Source organism: Thalassophryne amazonica, chromosome 6, assembly GCF_902500255.1.
Source record: "Thalassophryne amazonica chromosome 6, fThaAma1.1, whole genome shotgun sequence".
Taxonomy (NCBI): domain Eukaryota; kingdom Metazoa; phylum Chordata; class Actinopteri; order Batrachoidiformes; family Batrachoididae; genus Thalassophryne; species Thalassophryne amazonica.
In genome coordinates, this window is record NC_047108.1 from 68,813,190 (window position 1) to 68,829,591 (window position 16,402).

General features: G+C 42.1%; 1 protein-coding gene across 2 annotated transcripts in view; it reads left to right on the forward strand.

The window, feature by feature from the left end:
* Positions 1-16,402, forward strand: part of acvrl1 (activin A receptor like type 1) — a 53,915-nt gene that overhangs the window by 12,134 nt on the left and 25,379 nt on the right. The window contains exon 1 of one of the 2 annotated variants that reach the window (XM_034172405.1): positions 13,395-13,406. The exons of the other annotated variant lie outside the window; for it this stretch is intronic. The gene's annotated coding sequence lies outside the window, so the exon portion shown is untranslated. Of the gene's footprint in view, positions 1-13,394; positions 13,407-16,402 lie in introns of those variants that run through there. 2 annotated transcript variants of the gene reach the window in all.

Consider the following 16,402-nt stretch of genomic DNA (forward strand, 5'->3'; position numbering starts at 1 on the left):
GGAATGTCAACATTGCGCACAGGATCGACAGGAGGGAGAGCCGCAGCAGCGCCCTGAGGGCGCGCTTCCACCTGAGCGGCGAGAGCCTCCACCCTGCGGTTAAGGAGGACGTTCTGCTCGGTCATTAGATCCAACCGAGCCGTAAAGGCGGTGAGGATTCGCTGCAACTCACCGATCATTCCTCCTGCAGACGCCTGTGCGCCCGGTTCTTCCATTGGCCGTTCAACAGCCGGTTGACGCCCCTCGGGGTCCATGACGCTGGCCGAGATATCCTGTTGTGAAAGTGTAGGAACACGGACCCACAACAGGGGCGCAAATGAACGGACAATGAAGGAAGTCAAATAACAACACTTTACTGTTGTGAAAAATGTTTGTGGAATGTTTGCTTGCCTCTACTGGTGGTTGGCTCTCACTGCGGTATTGTATCACTTCCTGTTCCGGAGCACAGCGGTGTTTTTCTGTATCTGTTAGCTGTTTAATCTGCGCAGTTAGATTGCTCTAGTTATCTAGATTACGATTTGTTTCCCAGTGTAATCTTCACGTGCCTTAACTAAAGCACTCCTTCTGCTGAATCACCTCTAAATTATTTACACATTATTCACTTTGCGTGTTTTTAGGAATCCGCTAGCTTAGCGCAGCTACTAGCTCTTAGCCGATTTAGCATGGCGGCTTCTCCTGTCTCTCCCGCACTTTTCTGCTCTGGGTGTGAAATGTTTAGTTATTCCTCGGCCTCCTTTAGCAGTAACGGTACTTGTAATAAGTGTAGCTTATTCGTAGCTTTGGAGGCCAGGCTGGGCGAATTGGAGACTCGGCTCCGCACCGTGGAAAATTCTACAGCTAGCCAGGCCCCTGTAGTCGGTGTGGACCAAGGTAGCTTAGCCGCCGTTAGTTACCCCCTGGCAGATCCCGAGCAGCCGGGAAAGCAGGCCGACTGGGTGACTGTGAGGAGGAAGCGTAGTCCTAAACAGAAGCCCCGTGTACACCGCCAACCCGTTCACATCTCTAACCATTTTTCCCCACTCGGCGACACACCCACCGAGGATCAAACTCTGGTTATTGGCGACTCTGTTTTGCGAAATGTGAAGTTAGCGACACCAGCAACCATAGTCAATTGTCTTCCGGGGGCCAGAGCAGGCGACATTGAAGGAAATTTGAAACTGCTGGCTAAGGCTAAGCGTAAATTTGGTAAGATTGTAATTCACGTCGGCAGTAATGACACCCGGTTACGCCAATCGGAGGTCACTAAAATTAACATTAAATCGGTGTGTAACTTTGCAAAAACAATGTCAGACTCTGTAGTTTTCTCTGGGCCCCTCCCCAATCAGACCGGGAGTGACATGTTTAGCCGCATGTTCTCCTTGAATTGCTGGCTGTCTGAGTGGTGTCCAAAAAATGAGGTGGGCTTCATAGATAATTGGCAAAGCTTCTGGGGAAAATCTGGTCTTGTTAGGAGAGACGGCATCCATCCCACTTTGGATGGAGCAGCTCTCATTTCTAGAAATCTGGCCAATTTTCTTAAATCCTCCAAACCGTGACTATCCAGGGTTGGGACCAGGAAGCAGAGTTGTAGTCTTACACACCTCTCTGCAGCTTCTCTCCCCCTGCCATCCCCTCATTACCCCATCCCCGTAGAGACGGTGCCTGCTCCCAGACTACCAATAACCAGCAAAAATCTATGTAAGCATAAAAAAAAAAAAAAAAATAATATAGCACCTTCAACTGCACCACAGACTAAAACAGTTAAATGTGGTCTATTAAACATTAGGTCTCTCTCTTCTAAGTCCCTGTTGGTAAATGATATAATAATTGGAAGTCCCAAAAACCAGTTTTATTTGTTATTATCTATCGTCCACCTGGTCGTTACTGTGAGTTTCTCTATGAATTTTCAGACCTTTTGTCTGACTTAGTGCTTAGCTCAGATAAGATAATTATAGTGGGCGATTTTAACATCCACACAGATGCTGAGAATGACAGCCTCAACACTGCATTTAATCTATTATTAGACTCTATTGGCTTTGCTCAAAAAGTAAATGAGTCCACCCACCACTTTAATCATATCTTAGATCTTGTTCTGACTTATGGTATGGAAATAGAAGACTTAACAGTATTCCCTGAAAACTCCCTTCTGTCTGATCATTTTTTAATAACATTTACATTTACCCTGATGGACTACCCTGCAGTGGGGAATAAGTTTCATTACACTAGAAGTCTTTCAGAAAGCGCTGTAACTAGGTTTAAGGATATGATTCCTTCTTTATGTTCTCTAATGCCATATACCAACACAGTGCAGAGTAGCTACCTAAACTCTGTAAGTGAGATAGAGTATCTTGTCAATAGTTTTACATCCTCATTGAAGACAACTTTGGATGCTGTAGCTCCTCTAAAAAAGAGAGCTTTAAATCAGAAGTGCCTGAGTCCGTGGTATAACTCACAAACTCGTAGCTTAAAGCAGATAACCCGTAAGTTGGAGAGGAAATGGCGTCTCACTAATTTAGAAGATCTTCACTTAGCCTGGAAAAAGAGTCTGTTGCTCTATAAAAAAAGCCCTCCGTAAAGCTAGGACATCTTTCTACTCATCACTAATTGAAGAAAATAAGAACAACCCCAGGTTTCTTTTCAGCACTGTAGCCAGGCTGACAAAGAGTCAGAGCTCTATTGAGCTGAGTATTCCATTAACTTTAACTAGTAATGACTTCATGACTTTCTTTGCTAACAAAATTGTAACTATTAGAGAAAAAATTACTCATAACCATCCCAAAGACGTATCGTTATCTTTGGCTGCTTTCAGTGATGCCGGTATTTGGTTAGACTCTTTCTCTCCGATTGTTCTGTCTGAGTTATTTTCATTAGTTACTTCATCCAAACCATCAACATGTTTATTAGACCCCATTCCTACCAGGCTGCTCAAGGAAGCCCTACCATTATTTAATGCTTCGATCTTAAATATGATCAATCTATCTTTGTTAGTTGGCTATGTACCACAGGCTTTTAAGGTGGCAGTAATTAAACCATTACTTAAAAAGCCATCACTTGACCCAGCTATCTTAGCTAATTATAGGCCAATCTCCAACCTTCCTTTTCTCTCAAAAATTCTTGAAAGGGTAGTTGTAAAACAGCTAACTGATCATCTGCAGAGGAATGGTCTATTTGAAGAGTTTCAGTCAGGTTTTAGAATTTATCATAGTACAGAAACAGCATTAGTGAAGGTTACAAATGATCTTCTTATGGCCTCGGACAGTGGACTCATCTCTGTGCTTGTTCTGTTAGACCTCAGTGCTGCTTTTGATACTGTTGACCATAAAATTTTATTACAGAGATTAGAGCATGCCATAGGTATTAAAGGCACTGCGCTGCGGTGGTTTGAATCATATTTGTCTAATAGATTACAATTTGTTCATGTAAATGGGGAATCTTCTTCACAGACTAAAGTTAATTATGGAGTTCCACAAGGTTCTGTGCTAGGACCAATTTTATTCACTTTATACATGCTTCCCTTAGGCAGTATTATTAGACGGTATTGCTTAAATTTTCATTGTTACGCAGATGATACCCAGCTTTATCTATCCATGAAGCCAGAGGACACACACCAATTAGCTAAACTGCAGGATTGTCTTACAGACATAAAGACATGGATGATCTCTAATTTCCTGCTTTTAAACTCAGCTAAAACTGAAGTTATTGTACTTGGCCCCACAAATCTTAGAAACATGGTGTCTAACCAGATCCTTACTCTGGATGGCATTACCCTGACCTCTAGTAATACTGTGAGAAATCTTGGAGTCATTTTTGATCAGGATATGTCATTCAAAGCGCATATTAAACAAATATGTAGGACTGCTTTTTTGCATTTACGCAATATCTCTAAAATCAGAAAGGTCTTCTCTCAGAGTGATGCTGAAAAACTAATTCATGCATTTATTTCCTCTAGGCTGGACTATTGTAATTCATTATTATCAGGTTGTCCTAAAAGTTCCCTAAAAAGCCTTCAGTTAATTCAAAATGCTGCAGCTAGAGTACTGACGGGGACTAGAAGGAGAGAGCATATCTCACCCATAATGGCCTCTCTTCATTGGCTTCCTGTTAATTCTAGAATAGAATTTAAAATTCTTCTTCTTACTTATAAGGTTTTGAATAATCAGGTCCCATCTTATCTTAGGGACCTCGTAGTACCATATCACACCAATAGAGCGCTTCGCTCTCAGACTGCAGGCTTACTTGTAGTTCCTAGGGTTTGTAAGAGTAGAATGGGAGGCAGAGCCTTCAGCTTTCAGGCTCCTCTCCTGTGGAACCAGCTCCCAATTCAGATCAGGGAGACAGACACCCTCTCTACTTTTAAGATTAGGCTTAAAACTTTCCTTTTTGCTAAAGCTTATAGTTAGGGCTGGATCAGGTGACCCTGAACCATCCCTTAGTTATGCTGCTATAGACGTAGACTGCTGGGGGGTTCCCATGATGCACTGTTTCTTTCTCTTTTTGCTCTGTATGCACCACTCTGCATTTAATCATTAGTGATTGATCTCTGCTCCCCTCCACAGCATGTCTTTTTCTTGGTTCTCTCCCTCAGCCCCAACCAGTCCCAGCAGAAGACTGCCCCTCCCTGAGCCTGGTTCTGCTGGAGGTTTCTTCCTGTTAAAAGGGAGTTTTTCCTTCCCACTGTAGCCAAGTGCTTGCTCACAGGGGGTCGTTTTGACCGTTGGGGTTTTACATAATTATTGTATGGCCTTGCCTTACAATATAAAGCGCCTTGGGGCAACTGTTTGTTGTGATTTGGCGCTATATAAAAAAAAATGATTGATTGATTGATTGATTGAAAAAGCACAACCAAACACGGTGAATGTGAAATTTAACAGTCAGTCAATTACAAGGGTGACGTGTGGGCAGGCTCGAAGATAAGAGACGTCCGTCCAAAGCAGAACCGGAACCACACGATTTCCTCCGCCACCGAACCCCGGGAATACTGGAGCCGCCAAGTCCAGAACACCCAGGTGGCCACTGCCTCCGCTTGTCGGATCTGGTACTGCTGGCGAGGAACAAAAACAGTTAGATGTGGGTGCGTGTGCACCCAGCAACACGTATGGTGGGAATGCCACCTCCACCTCTCATCGAAAAAAGAAACAGAATATCTGCTGTCCAACACACACAAGCAATAGATATTCCTGTCAGAGAATCAACACAGTCAGCTGAGATCGTTACCTCCTTGGTAGAGCGATATCTCGGCAGAGAAGTGGAGATGACGTCTTGCAGATATACCGCTGCGGATCAGATGATTGGTAACAGCTGTCGTGGGTGACAGCTGTCACCCCGGCTGCTCCTGTGAGATGGCAGCGCCCTCTGGTGCCTGGAGCCTGCACTCCAGGTAGGGTGCCCTCTGGTGGTGGTGGGCCAGCAGTACCTCCTCTTCAGCGGCCCACACAACATCGCCAGGCCATTACAACATTATTAAACATGAATCTCACCTCCGACACGGCCCCAGGAACATTTCACAGTGCAGGTTGGACAGGAGCCAGAGACCGCAGCCTGTGGTGAAAAGCCTCTCACCCGGCTGCTGTGTGCTGCAAACAACCATGGGCCATGGTTGGGTAGGATTACATGTATGTATGTACATACATTTGGATTACTTGTAATCTGATTACTTTTGTATTACATTTCAAAGTAATCCTACCCAACCCTGACCGATGACATAAATAAATCCCATGTGATAATCCAACCAGACATCGCGGTGTACAGAGTTGCGTTGTGCTGCTGAAGCGAGCAAAAAAAAAAAAAAAAAAGAAATTAAGGTTTGCTGGAAAGACTGCATCTCACGAAAGGTGTGCGCATGTGAAAGCTTGGCCCACTGCCAGCAAACTTTAGCAGCAAATGGTGTCCAGTGGCTGACAGTGGTACACATGCTGGCACGTGCGCACACATGCAGCAAAGTTTAGCAGCAAAAGGTGTGCAGTGGCTGACAATGGCGCACACACGTGCCATGCACACATGCGCCCTGCAAACAATACAGTACTCACCGAACGCAAGGGTGAATGTTGGCAGTACTTCTTTGCACACTATGTTGATTTTTACAATACATTTGATTTAGTTGACTGGGCTGCTCTCTCGGATGTCCTGAGTATTTCTGGGATCCTCAACACATTGCTGGATATCCTCAGTTCATGCACAGGTACTGCGAGTGCTGTACAGAGTAAGGGCAGCCTCTCTGGGTTTATTTTCAGTGAATACTGGTGTTTGTCAAGGATGTGCTATGGCCTCTACACTGGTCAGTGCTTGCTTGGACTAGGTGCTGGGTAGAGTTGTGGAGACCAGCAGCTTAGATACTTATGTTGATGAAGAAAGGTTTTCTGACCTTGACTTCACATGGACAATGCAGTAGTCATTTTGGAATCAATGATACCGTGATTAGCACTTTGAGATTCCATGAATGTAAAGTGCATTACAAATAAAATGTATTATTATTATTATTACTGCATTTGAGAAACTGAGTGATGAGTCAGAATGTCTGGGTTTGAAACTGCCCTGGATCAAGTCTAAGATCCAGGTTTTCAAAGATTTTCTGCCATTAGAGACCAGAGGATCCTCCGTTCACATCCCAGCCTGACTGGAAAATCAATAAGGGCCCTTGGAGAACTTCCTTAATCCCCTAGTTGCTCCCGGTGTGTAGTGGGCACCTTGCATGGCAGCAGCCTGACATCGTGGTGAATGTGAGGCATTGATGTGTAAAGTGCTTTGAGCGTCTGATGCAGATGGAAAAGCGCTATATAAATGCAGGCCATTTACCATTTTATGCGGTGAAAGTACCAAATATGGATAGTGGGGCGGCATAGCAAAACAGTTGTGCATTCTTGGATAAAAGCATCAAATTTGGCACACATATTCTAAATTAACTAATGTTTATTTTCAGCTATGGAGCCATCCTGGAGCTGACCTCTAATGAGCTACAGGGGTCAATAAAGAATTACACGGGGGTTAAAAATTTAAAATGCACCAATCGTGTTGAAAACTATACCACATTATTTGTCTGATCATAACAATTCCAAAAAGGTATAGTTTGGACCATCTATGACTGAATGTTCTGGAGTTATGAGGTAAAAACAGCAAAAATTGTGACAAAGGTCAGTTTCAGTTTGTACAGGGTCCAAAGTTAAAGTTGCTCCAATTTTGGCAAAAAGTGATGCAAATTACTGGTTGAAATAAAAGGATTAAAAAACTGAATAGTTCTGACTGTGTTGAATGTTTGGTCTCCAAAGTAAAGGTCAAACAATGTCGACTTCCATTGGATTCTATGACATGTGACATATGTTACCCCATAACATGATAACTAACATGACAGATGGTGTAAACTATTCCTTTTTAAAATGCTATTAACATAGCCATTAAATCGGTGTGTAACTTTGCAAAAACAATGTCGGACTCTGTAGTTTTCTCTGGGCCCCTCCCCAATCAGACCGGGAGTGACATGTTTAGCCGCATGTTCTCCTTGAATTGCTGGCTGTCTGAGTGGTGTCCAAAACATGAGGTGGGCTTCATAGATAATTGGCAAAGCTTCTGGGGAAAACCTGGTCTTGTTAGGAGAGACGGCATCCATCCCACTTTGGATGGAGCAGCTCTCATTTCTAGAAATCTGGCCAATTTTCTTAAATCCTCCAAACCGTGACTATCCAGGGTTGGGACCAGGAAGCAGAGTTGTAGTCTTACACACCTCTCTGCAGCTTCTCTCCCCCTGCCATCCCCTCATTACCCCATCCCCGTAGAGACGGTGCCTGCTCCCAGACTACCAATAACCAGCAAAAATCTATTTAAGCATAAAAATTCAAAAAGAAAAAATAATATAGCACCTTCAACTGCACCACAGACTAAAACAGTTAAATGTGGTCTATTAAACATTAGGTCTCTATCTTCTAAGTCCCTGTTGGTAAATGATATAATAATTGATCAACATATTGATTTATTCTGCCTTACAGAAACCTGGTTACAGCAGGATGAATATGTTAGTTTAAATGAGTCAACACCCCCGAGTCACACTAACTGTCAAATTGGAAGTCCCAAAAACCAGTTTTATTTGTTATTATCTATCGTCCACCTGGTCGTTACTGTGAGTTTCTCTGTGAATTTTCAGACCTTTTGTCTGACTTAGTGCTTAGCTCAGATAAGATAATTATAGTGGGCGATTTTAACATCCACACAGATGCTGAGAATGACAGCCTCAACACTGCATTTAATCTATTATTAGACTCTATTGGCTTTGCTCAAAAAGTAAATGAGTCCACCCACCACTTTAATCATATCTTAGATCTTGTTCTGACTTATGGTATGGAAATAGAAGACTTAACAGTATTCCCTGAAAACTCCCTTCTGTCTGATCATTTCTTAATAACATTTACATTTACTCTGATGGACTACCCAGCAGTGGGGAATAAGTTTCATTACACTAGAAGTCTTTCAGAAAGCGCTGTAACTAGGTTTAAGGATATGATTCCTTCTTTATGTTCTCTAATGCCATATACCAACACAGTGCAGAGTAGCTACCTAAACTCTGTAAGTGAGATAGAGTATCTCGTCAATAGTTTTACATCCTCATTGAAGACAACTTTGGATGCTGTAGCTCCTCTAAAAAAGAGAGCTTTAAATCAGAAGTGCCTGACTCCGTGGTATAACTCACAAACTCGTAGCTTAAAGCAGATAACCCGTAAGTTGGAGAGGAAATGGCGTCTCACTAATTTAGAAGATCTTCACTTAGCCTGGAAAAAGAGTCTGTTGCTCTATACAAAAGCCCTCCGTAAAGCTAGGACATCTTTCTACTCATCACTAATTGAAGAAAATCAGAACAACCCCAGGTTTCTTTTCAGCACTGTAGCCAGGCTGACAAAGAGTCAGAGCTCTATTGAGCTGAGTATTCCATTAACTTTAACTAGTAATGACTTCATGACTTTCTTTGCTAACAAAATTTTGACTATTAGAGAAAAAATTACTCATAACCATCCCAAAGACGTATCGTTATCTTTGGCTGCTTTCAGTGATGCCGGTATTTGGTTAGACTCTTTCTCTCCGATTGTTCTGTCTGAGTTATTTTCATTAGTTACTTCATCCAAACCATCAACATGTTTATTAGACCCCATTCCTACCAGGCTGCTCAAGGAAGCCCTACCATTATTTAATTTAATGCTTCGATCTTAAATATGATCAATCTATCTTTGTTAGTTGGCTATGTACCACAGGCTTTTAAGGTGGCAGTAATTAAACCATTACTTAAAAAGCCATCACTTGACCCAGCTATCTTAGCTAATTATAGGCCAATCTCCAACCTTCCTTTTCTCTCAAAAATTCTTGAAAGGGTAGTTGTAAAACAGCTAACTGATCATCTGCAGAGGAATGGTCTATTTGAAGAGTTTCAGTCAGGTTTTAGAATTCATCATAGTACAGAAACAGCATTAGTGAAGGTTACAAATGATCTTCTTATGGCCTCGGACAGTGGACTCATCTCTGTGCTTGTTCTGTTAGACCTCAGTGCTGCTTTTGATACTGTTGACCATAAAATTTTATTACAGAGATTAGAGCATGCCATAGGTATTAAAGGCACTGCGCTGCGGTGGTTTGAATCATATTTGTCTAATAGATTACAGTTTGTTCATGTAAATGGGGAATCTTCTTCACAGACTAAAGTTAATTATGGAGTTCCACAAGGTTCTGTGCTAGGACCAATTTTATTCACTTTATACATGCTTCCCTTAGGCAGTATTATTAGACGGTATTGCTTAAATTTTCATTGTTACGCAGATGATACCCAGCTTTATCTATCCATGAAGCCAGAGGACACACACCAATTAGCTAAACTGCAGGATTGTCTTACAGACATAAAGACATGGATGACCTCTAATTTCCTGCTTTTAAACTCAGATAAAACTGAAGTTATTGTACTTGGCCCCACAAATCTTAGAAACATGGTGTCTAACCAGATCCTTACTCTGGATGGCATTACCCTGACCTCTAGTAATACTGTGAGAAATCTTGGAGTCATTTTTGATCAGGATATGTCATTCAAAGCGCATATTAAACAAATATGTAGGACTGCTTTTTTGCATTTACGCAATATCTCTAAAATCAGAAAGGTCTTGTCTCAGAGTGATGCTGAAAAACTAATTCATGCATTTATTTCCTCTAGGCTGGACTATTGTAATTAATTATTATCAGGTTGTCCTAAAAGTTCCCTAAAAAGCCTTCAGTTAATTCAAAATGCTGCAGCTAGAGTACTGACGGGGACTAGAAGGAGAGAGCATATCTCACCCATATTGGCCTCTCTTCATTGGCTTCCTGTTAATTCTAGAATAGAATTTAAAATTCTTCTTCTTACTTATAAGGTTTTGAATAATCAGGTCCCATCTTATCTTAGGGACCTCGTAGTACCATATCACCCCAATAGAGCGCTTCGCTCTCAGACTGCAGGCTTACTTGTAGTTCCTAGGGTTTGTAAGAGTAGAATGGGAGGCAGAGCCTTCAGCTTTCAGGCTCCTCTCCTGTGGAACCAGCTCCCAATTCAGATCAGGGAGACAGACACCCTCTCTACTTTTAAGATTAGGCTTAAAACTTTCCTTTTTGCTAAAGCTTATAGTTAGGGCTGGATCAGGTGACCCTGAACCATCCCTTAGTTATGCTGCTATAGACGTAGACTGCTGGGGGGTTCCCATGATGCACTGTTTCTTTCTCTTTTTGCTCTGTATGCACCACTCTGCATTTAATCATTAGTGATCGATCTCTGCTCCCCTCCACAGCATGTCTTTTTCCTGGTTCTCTCCCTCAGCCCCAACCAGTCCCAGCAGAAGACTGCCCCTCCCTGAGCCTGGTTCTGCTGGAGGTTTCTTCCTGTTAAAAGGGAGTTTTTCCTTCCCACTGTAGCCAAGTGCTTGCTCACAGGGGGTCGTTTTGACCGTTGGGGTTTTACATAATTATTGTATGGCCTTGCCTTACAATATAAAGCGCCTTGGGGCAACTGTTTGTTGTGATTTGGCGCTATATAAAAAAATTGATTGATTGATATTGAATATTGTATCAATTTTATTTTAGTCTATTTTAAGACATTATCAGACATTATCAGTTATAAAAGCACAAATTGCTGAAGTCAAATGTTTAGATAAATGTAGAGAGAACAGTAACAGTCCAATGCCAATATGTGGTCTTATCAAATAGTGATAACACCGTATTCTAATCCGTATGACAGGCTGTGTATTATAGTTTTGTTATCTTGCCAATGTTGGAAAATAGACTCTTTTGTATTGTCACAATACAAGTTGTGTGAAATGACTCTTCTCTGTGGTGGAAAAATGGACCTGACCCAACAGATTTTTTTGGTGGGTAAATAGACCTGAACTCTCTTGGTAGTTCATGATGGCATTACGAAAACTAAATTAATCTATGGTTTGTAATACTGTCATGAAAAGTGCCACATTTTTGTGATGGGGCACAAATTCATTTCATGATGGGGGGCAAGAAATGTGGGGTGACAGGGAGTCTGGGGGTGGTGTGGGGTTATGATTAGGGTTAGGAGAAGGGAGAGACTCGTGTTATGTTATTGGTTAGAGTTGGGAGAAGGGGTAGGGTTAGAAATAGTGAAATAAAAAACGTGTCATAGACACGTTGTCATAGACACGTCGTCATAGACAACGCCATCGTTGTCCACTTCAGGTGTTTACCACATGAAATGCACAGCATGCAAGTAGGTTAAACTTGACTCAGTTGACTCAGTCATTAAAGGGAAAGATTGTGATATGTTTTTGTTGTAACCACATGATAGACCTATTCATGTTAAAACTGCTCAATGTTACTTTGCAGAGACAGAGTTATAAGGCTGTTTGGTAAAATGAGGCCCAGAGGAGCAGCTTTTGGAGGCTGCACTATGCTTACCATCCACAACTGTAATAGTCCTCCAGATGGAATGAAAGATCTGCCTCCCCAAGTATAACTTGTGCAGATGAGAGGAAGAGATGACAATGAATCTTTTCCCTTTGGGTTCCACGGGGAGGTGGTGTCAGACAGAATGGGCACAAACAGAACAGAGGAAGTGTGATGGAGTCTTCAGGCTGCCTATGATGGCGGATGTGATTACAGCCTTCTTCTGGATCACGACCCTGTGATGATAAAGTGATAACAGAGAAATGAGATATAGTTGTGGTTGTTTGCTGAGTATGAATTCATTTTGTGGGTGGAGTTGTACTTATGCTGTTTTCTCTACTGCACCCACAGATTAACCACCACTGATATGTAGGCTGCACTGCACAGGAAGTGCTCTTTACTGTTTGATTCATGGCTTATGGTTTTCGCAAGTTCAAGCTAAGTGCAACGAGATGACATCCTTTACCTCGGAAAGCAGAAATGTCTAAAGATAGTTCAGCAGACATATTCATTATGTCAAACAGCGGTCTCCAATCAAACATCGACGATTTCACTATTGATTAGTCTCTATGCTAAAGACAGGAAATTCGACATTGTTGTTCCTTTTGCTGGAAATTAAAGAATTTCAGATAGTAAATGTGCCAATGAAGCGGTTTTACTCCATGAACTGAAACGATTCATTAAAATGACTCATACAATGTGATGGGTTCCTGTAGCTGGCACATGACTAAAAATGTTAAAAATTAAGGAGGATTTCCGTAGTTTTGTGCTGATATGTGCATGTTCCAATGCCAGATGTGCGCAGGTCACAGGTCATTTTCTGTGAAAGAGGTGTGAAGTAGGAAATTTATTTCTGTCGGAGTACTGTATGGGGAAAAAACAAGAGTAATGACTTTCATGGTAGTATACGTTCCAAATTTTCAGCAGTCATGCAAAGTATTTCAATTTGCACATGCCTTGCTGCAAGTTTTGTCCAGCCCATAACTTTTCTTGTTTAATTTCAAAATGAACAGATGGATTTTTTTTTAATTCAGTCAGGAGTTAAATTTTGTTGATTACCTGGGGCCTCGTGTGTGTACGCACAAAGCATGGCGTACATCCGTCTCCACACTAACATTCATATGTATCAAAAGTGAAATGACTGGAAATGTGTGGCACGTCACGCAAAAATCCTGGCTGGCATACGCACGTGTCTATAGCTATTGTTCCACTGCCAACACGCAGAGGTGATGCTGGGACACTGTTAATAGTGTAAAAACATGAAGTCATCAGAGTGATGTGCACACCAGACACACTTATAAACAATTCACACACCGACATGTTTGCAGTTATATGGGTTGATATGAAAACATGCGCAAAGTGATGCGTAAAATGGCACTAACAATGCCTGCGTTAGCGTTATTAGAGGACCTTGCAACTGGTGCAATCTGACATGAGCGAGTATTCAAGGAACATGAGTCCTTACTTGCAAAATATGATAATTGGCTCATACGCCGATTTCGATTACCAAGGCCAGTGTCACTGGAGTTGTGCGCAGATCATGGCCAACCCAGAGCGCAATATGGCGAGGAGCCAGGTGTTGTCTGTGCCCACACAGGTGCTGACCACGCTGCGCTTCCTGGCAACAGGAGCATTCCAGTGGGAGCTGACCAATCGGTCAGGAGTGTGCCAGTCAATCTTGAGCCGAGCCATGCCAGCTGTGGACGCAATCATCCAAATGTCATCCAGGTATATCACATTCCAACATTAAAGCGTGATTTGCAGCGAGAGCCAGTTTCCCTAATGTAATCGGAACTGTTCATTGTACACATAAAGGCGGCATCACATGAATTTGTTTGTGTTAATAGGAAACATTTTCATTCAATCAATGTTCAAATCATATGTGATGCGCAAATGCATTGGGTTAGATTGGAAACATAAGCTGCCACGGTGCATGATGGGTAGCTGCTTGATGTGTAAATAGTTTATTCGTGTAATTGTTCCGAATGAAAACCAGTGCAGGCACATTTGGGCATGTGCGCATTGAAATGTGTTTGTTGTTATAATTAATAAAGTGTTTTCTTTTCCTTGATGGTGAAATAGAGCTGCTCATTTCCAGTCATTTCCAGAGTTTGGTGCACGTGCACTCAGTTCCATGTTCAGTGGGACGTACAAAAGTAACGTGCTTGGATCCATGCGTATGCACACTTTGATACATCTGGATATACGTATATTCGTATAAAAGTGGACTAAAAGCGAAGATCCTGCAGGAGTATTTCCAATGATTTGTTTTAATCTGGAAAAAATGGTGTAATTCTGTTGTATTCTGTTATGTTTGCTTTGTTTAGGAGTGGATTCTTTATAAGCCTTTTGGCTTCCACCACTCCCTTGCAGATTACTTATATTGTATTTTTTTTCTCTCACCCTCTCTCTTTTGTTGTTTTGTGTATATACATTATTTTGTAGGAGTTACTTTGTGCTACATAAACAAATCAAATCAAATATTTTTGTGCTCACGCCAGTTTCTGGGTTTTGGCGTATGGCATGTTTCAGTTGGAAATCCACGCAAGTCTCTGTACATGAGGCCCCTGGAGTTATGTCAGAATTTTTATTTTTATTTTTTATTGAACACTGAGATAAGTATTCAATATTATTTGAAACACTCATTATGAGATGAGGCCAAGGTTTCTAAAGTTGGAGATTAACTGGAACATGACTGAATGTAACAGCCCCTTCACACATAACATGAAGTTGGGCGAATGAGGCCAAAACGGCCAAAAAAAACCCCAGAATTGGCAAACCTCGAAAAATACCAGCCAGCCAGACAGTCGGACAGCTGTGTACGGATGCCATACGTTCCCATAGTGATGGTTTCATGTATGCTCATGTGCATGTGTACAAACAAAGTGCGACCATGAGATGTGTGATACCACATCACGCTCACACAGTAGCAGAAGCAGTTAAATGTACAAATGTACATAAATCGACAAAAATGTGTAAGGACCAAATAATGACAGAGCACAGAACATTATAAGAACAACGAATGTACTGTTTAAATGAAAGACAATCATGTTACTGGTAATGATGTGTAATTGATGCCTGATGACTTGACGGTTTGTTGGAAGTGACGAAACAAATGGATTTCATTTTGTCTGTTAAAATATTTAATTCCTGTTAAAAAGAGCACACAATACAAGAATTATCGCCCTTCTGTTCCTTCATGTTTATGAACCATGGCCATGGACATAAACAAGGAATTAATGAACTGACATGAATTCATGCGCTCATATCATGAACACAACAGCCGGCTCCACAGTTCCAGCTGTCCAGCATGCAGCGTGCCAAAGGACACCACGTCATGTGGACTACAATTCCCCTGGTGGCCATGACAGTTCGATCATCAACTGGCCGTTCACATGATCAGATGGATATTTTCTAGAGGCCGACCAATATGGATTTTTTGAGGCCGATGCCGATAACGATATTTGGATGAAAAAAATGCAGATAATCGGTAAATCGGCTGTTTTGCTGTTTTATCTCATATAATTAAAAAGTTATTTACAATTTAGTAAAGCTTGGTCCCAGCCGTCGTATACCAGAGGGTTAATGGCGAACAGCAGTAATTCCCAGAACCCTTCCGGATGACCAGTGAATCTGAATGTTTCAACCTTTTAGCAGTAAATGAAAGTTTTTCATGCTAGAAATAAGGGCGAACTACGGGAGCCGGTGATGAACACATTTAAGCAGGGGTGTAAGCAGCTCTCAGTTGAATGGAGTCAGAGCTCCATCTACTAGACAAACAAGGACATTTTACATTGCCGATACAAACATTATTTCAGTAACTGTTCTGTTTATGAGAAATTATCGGTGTTCTATTGGCAAAATTTCAGCCGATAGTGAGTACTTTGAAAAGGGCTTATATCGGCCGATAATATCGGCCGGCTGATATATCGGTCGGGCTCTAATATTTTCACACGGGGCAGCCTGGCTGATGGTGTCTGCAGTGTGCACTGAGGTGCAGCTGAACGTGTTGCAAAGGTGATATGTGTTTTTATTTTTGACCATGTCAGGAGAACATGTCGACACGTACATTGCGGTGGTGTGTTAAGAGGTTATGTTATTCATGGCACGATATATGCTCTTCAACTATGAGTAGCAATGACATAGTGGTCGATTGCACGCCCACCTGTCCGGAGCAGCAAAGTGCTCTCATGAATCAGCTCACGGCTCCAGGATGTGAGGCAAAAGAGCTGCCCACACTGATCTGTCAGTGAGGCAGGCAGTCAGTCACATGACAGACGGGCTGTGTGGACGTTGCGATCACGTGTCACGTGACGTGCCTGTCCTGTCGGATGGTGTTAGATAGTTTTTATTTCTATTTCTGTTGTGGTGGTGTGGGAATGCTGCTGGCTGGTGATTCCACCTCCAGCGGGACATGCTGAATATGCCATGATGGGTGTTCCACAGCTGTTCCATCATGGACATGACAGCTGTCCAGATATATGCACTGCCAAATCGCAGTCACCTTGGTTCAATGATTACCTGC